The sequence below is a fragment of the Silene latifolia genome, chromosome 11 (genome assembly GCF_048544455.1).
Source record: "Silene latifolia isolate original U9 population chromosome 11, ASM4854445v1, whole genome shotgun sequence".
NCBI classification, from domain to species: domain Eukaryota; kingdom Viridiplantae; phylum Streptophyta; class Magnoliopsida; order Caryophyllales; family Caryophyllaceae; genus Silene; species Silene latifolia.
In genome coordinates, this window is record NC_133536.1 from 173,789,100 (window position 1) to 173,794,472 (window position 5,373).

Below are 5,373 nucleotides of genomic sequence, written 5' to 3' on the forward strand. Positions count from 1 at the left end.
GGGTTCAATTTGTCTCAAAAACCCATTTGGATTTAACAAAGTAATGGATGAGTTTAAAGAAACTCAAACGATAAATGCGATTGTCATATATGAATAGTCAATACACTATTAATACTACATATCTTATAATCTATAGTGTACCTTGTACACTAGTTAAAATGCAATAAAAGCTTGGCAAGTAGATATATAATTGTTATTTCCTTCTATTCAATGTTATATCTAATAACATGAATTTATCTAAGTATATGTCTAGTCTTCTTACTAGACTTGGGGCTCTTTAGCTTGAAAGATGCTCCCACTGTTATCATATAACTTGTGATAAGGTCTTTGGTAGAGGGATTCACTCTCATTCCCTATGTTGACCATTTTATCACAATTTACTTAGATTCCTTTTGTAGAATTTGCAATGTACGAAACTAAAACACTTCTCTATTCTCTTACTCCTAAGTCAATAAAACAGCCTGGGATTTCTAAAATCGTTTTTGGTTTGGAAACTAAATTTTGTGCAACCCTTTAACACATAACTTAGTATATCATCCAAAAATAAGAATGAATCCTCAATTCTTCTCAAGAATCATAACGGATGTTCTTTAAGACTTTCACAAGACCATCTTATGAATTAACTTGTTATTGACTTATTATACTCTAAGCATATGATTCATCATGGCATGTGAATTTGATGGAATAATCGTTCTAATGGGGGAAACAATAGCACTCGATTTAATATGATCAACAATTTATTAGGTTCAGTGAATGACTATGACTCTATCATAGCAATTCCACTTTCATCAACATGAAAAACCTACTCAACTTTGTTGATGTTAAACAGATATGAAAGATCTTATCATCATAAGACTCTCAACACTATGCCAATATTCTCTTTAATTTAACACGTAGATTCAAAAATCTAAAATACATTCCACCTTTTCCTAGTCTCCCAAGCACTCTTTCACAGAGTAGAGCATTGGTACATTATTCTCAATAAAAAATATGTTATCAACATATAAGACATCGGAAAAATAGATTTGGCTCCCATTTAACTTCATGTATAAACATGATTCTTCAACATTGTTAATGAAACCATTCTCAATTATCACATGAACGAAAAGTATAATCCTTTGATGCTGTTTAAGGCCATTCTATGATTTCTTAAGTATGTTTTGCATAATATGTTAGGATTCTTAAATCTTTATCTAAGGTTTTGTGTTTCGTACACATCCTTCTCTAAATTCCCATTTTAGAAAAGCGGATCTTTAATATCATTTGCCATTCTTCATCAAAATGAATTGTGGCAATTCCTAACATGACTTATCTTGATCAACATCTTCATGTCAATCTATGCATTTAGGTACTCTAAAGCTCTATTTACTTTAAAGAGAGCATCGCCTTAAACTAAATCAACTCTTGAGATTGTAATGCTATGGCTATTATGCAACAAAGTTTGGGACTGCTCGCAATTGATCATTCAAAAGGTCATAATTCCATTACTTTTGAAAAGTAACATATTAACAATAAGACATGTATACTTTACTCCTACTCTATCTTAATAGATTATAGTTCCATTAGTTTCAAAAAGTAACACATTAACTATAAGACATGTTTGTGACGATCTACTCCCACTCTATCTTTTATAAATACTTCTATCTTCTTAAGAGATAGCTTTGTGAGTTACAAACATATGCGGTGAAGTAATACTATTTCCTCTAGAATAACACGTTAGCTCATAAATAGACCGACTCTATTATGGCAGTTTGATTCACATAATATGCAAGTCTGATCCATGTCATTTGTTAAATAGACTCTCTATTTTAGGTATCTCTAGGTTGATCCTCCATATTAGAATAAAAATCCCCAAAAGTGAGTTCAACAACTCAACCCGACTCATGTTAGTTTGATCTTATGGGTAGTGACATAAGTTCATAATCCATATATAATAAATTAAATTAATTACATAGATCTTTGCCACCACGATTGGATTATAATGCTTTAATTCCTTTTGTACAATTAGTTCTCTACTTCAATTTAGAAATTCTTTACATTTCTCAATAGCTTCACTTAATATTTGATCAAGTAAACATACCCATATTTACTTAAATCATCGGTAAAAGTGCCAAAGTAGTCATAATTTCCTCTTGCGGTGATTCTCATTTGACCGCATACATCAGCATGCATTAGTCCTAACAAATCACTTGCTCGTGTTCCTTTACCACTAAGGGGAGTACGAATCATTTTGCGAAGGAGACAAGATTCGCATACTCCATATGATTGAAAATCAAACGGTCCAATAAATCTAGTCGACACTAGCATTTTAATGCGTTTCTCATTTATGTGACCAATAAAAAAAAGCCAAATTCACAAGTCATTTGAATCACTTGTTATGAGTCTTTAGGATTGTATGTTATAGATATCTTTGCTTGAGTTTAAACTTTCAAGAACATAAATGCCATTAGTTGAAGTGCCTTGGCCTATGGCCAAGTTATTCTCTGAAAATTCACAATAATTAATCTTAATAGCAAAAGAACGTCCTTCCATGTCTAACATGGCAACGGAAACGATGTTCTTTGAAAAATAAGGTACAAAATAACAATTATGTATGTAAAACTCAAAGATATTAGCTAAAACAAGTTCATAATTCCCTTTTGAAGTGGCGGCTACCCTAGCTCAATTTCATTGTTAGAGATCTACATCACCCTTGTTTAGCTTTTCCACATTTCCAAGCCCCTGTTACGATTACAAAGATGAAAACCACAACCGGTATCCAATACCCATGTTGAGGTGGAGGTATTATTTATCTGAATAACAAGGATTTCGGAAGAAATATTATCAAGTGGAGTGACAAGTCCAACATTGATATCTTCCATATACTTGGGGCAATTACGCTTCGATGACATTGCAATAATGACATTCATCGTAGGATTGGGTTTGGGTTTCTTACCCTTCTTTGCCTTTTCTTTATAAATACCATTAATCCTTTCAATTGCAAGGATACCCTTGCTAGAACTCCCACTATATTTGATATTTCTCCTTGCTTCATCAAACAAGGATATCTTTGAATTTGTGAGATTCTCCTCATATGATTCTCTTACCAAGGAGGTGGGCATGAGTATGGGAGTGGGAGGGGCGGAGTGAGACCCGTTAATTGTCTCATATCGGCTATATTATTAGGATAGGTTAGTTTTGGTTCTAGTCTTTGTCACCTCTTTACTCGGGACGAGCAAAGGTTCGGTTTGGGGATATTTGATGTGACCATAGTTAGCGCATATTTAGCCCCCGAATTAGCCTTGTTCCCATGCTTTTTAGTGCATATTTGGGTCATTTATTATCTTTAGTTCTTTGTTTTGCATATTCTTTGAGATTTTAATCCCTTGGTAGGAAAGAAGTAAGAATCTTGCATTTCCATGACAAAACGAGACTAAATTGATCGAATTCAATGACCAAGCATCAAGGAGAGACAAGATTAGAAGACCTTTGCACATATCATAGTAGAAGAGCAATGTTGAGAAAGGATCCTTGAGTCCCCAAGGAAATCCCCAAGGAATTTATGAAGAAATCTCATTTCAATACCCGTCCCTTGGGATCCGACCTTTACTTGCCTCTTTACTAATTGTAGAGTTGTTTGTGAAGTTATAAATTGTGTTTTGATTCGACCGTGACCCAACGACCACATCTTAATTTGTGAACACGAAACGGGATCGCATAAAAAATGGCGCCGTTGCCGGGGACGGTGTTTATTTGATTTAGATTTCTTTTTAATGTTATTAGTTGTGTCTTTCTTCGCCTTGGGGAAGTAAAACTCCTCAAGGTTTGTTCTAATTGTTTTCGAGTTGTGTGATATTTTGCATGTCTAGAAGGTTACAAGGTGATTTGTTACCTTTTGACCGTGAAATCGAAAGAACCTTGACGAACAATAGGAGACTTGTTAGGAGGAATTTGAGAGGTATTAGTGAAGTTGTTCAACCCACTAGTGAGTTTGTCAATCCTTTCGCAATAGAAGGAGAAGAGAACCCATTACACAATACCACACAAAATCCACCTACAATGCCTAAATTCTCATCACACTCCGTGCCCACCGAGGAGAATCTACCAAATGGTACTCCTACACCACAACATCTAACCGGAAATTTTATTGCCAAGTCCGCCTTCATCCAATTAGTTGAGAGGAGCCAATTTGGGGGGATGCCTAGTGAAGACCCTCATTCTCATATGGAAACCTTTTGCGACTATTGTGATGTAATCTCTCAAACGGGTGTGGCTCAAGACCAAATTAGATGGGTCTTATTTCCTTTTTCTTTAATCGGCACCGCGAAGCAATGGTTGAAGGGCCTTGATAAGGCCACCCTTGGAATAGATTCTTGGAAGAAGTTGGCTCTAGCTTTCTACAAAAAATTCTACCCACCGGAAAAGACTAACATGGTAAGAGCTCAAATTATGGGTTTTAAGCAAAGGGATGAAGAATCTTTGTATGAAGCTTGGGAGCGGTTTAAGGGAATTTGTCGCTCATGTCCTCACCATGGACTTAGCGAATGGTTTTTGGTACAACAATTTTGGAACGGTTTATATGAAGATTCAAGGAACATTCTCAATATGGGATCAAATGGAATGTTCACCGAAGTTGATGACAATCAAACATGGAACAAGATTGAGGAAATGGCGGTCCATAACTCACAATATAGTAGACCTCGCAAGGCTACTAGAGGAGGAAAGCATGAAGTGGACTTCGTTACTCAATTGGGTGCTCAACTTAGTGCTCACATTGACACAATCAACTTGAAGTTTGAACAAGCTATGGCTAGACTTGAGGAAAACTCAAAATCATCAAAGCATCATGTTAATGCCATGACGGCATCCTCATCAATCCCAAGTGGGATATGTGAGAATTGTGGAACTTTGGGACATGACCAAGGTGAATGTAGGGGAACAAATGAACAAGTGAATGCTTTCCAAGCATACAAGAGTGGTACCCCTTATTCCAACTTTTACAATGAAAACACCAAATTCCATCCAAATCTCTCATACAAAAGCCAAAATGTTCAAAACCCTCAGACAACATACACTCCACCACCCATGAGAAACCAAAATCAAAGACCCTTTTTACAATCAAAACCAAGGTTACCAAAATCAAAATCCATACAATCACCAAAATGACCAAGGTTTTGATGTCCAAAAAGCGGTCCTCCAAATGCAAAAGAATCAACAAGAATTTTTCACTCAAATGCAAAAAGATAGCCAAGCAAAGGAAACCACCATCAACAATATTCTAGCTCACACCAAGATGTTGGAAACACAATTGACTCAACTAGCATCTTCAAGCTCACAAAGACAAAAGGGGCAATTACCACCTCAAAGTAATCCCCCTAGACATGAAACGGTTAG

At 35.8% G+C, this 5,373-nt stretch overlaps 1 non-coding gene across 1 annotated transcript; it reads right to left on the reverse strand.

Annotated features, from left to right (window-relative positions):
- Positions 1 to 4,410: 4,410 nt before the first annotated feature.
- Positions 4,411 to 4,517, reverse strand: LOC141615649 (small nucleolar RNA R71). The gene has a single exon (XR_012530058.1). It is a non-coding gene; the product is annotated as a small nucleolar RNA R71 (small nucleolar RNA).
- Positions 4,518 to 5,373: the final 856 nt, after the last annotated feature.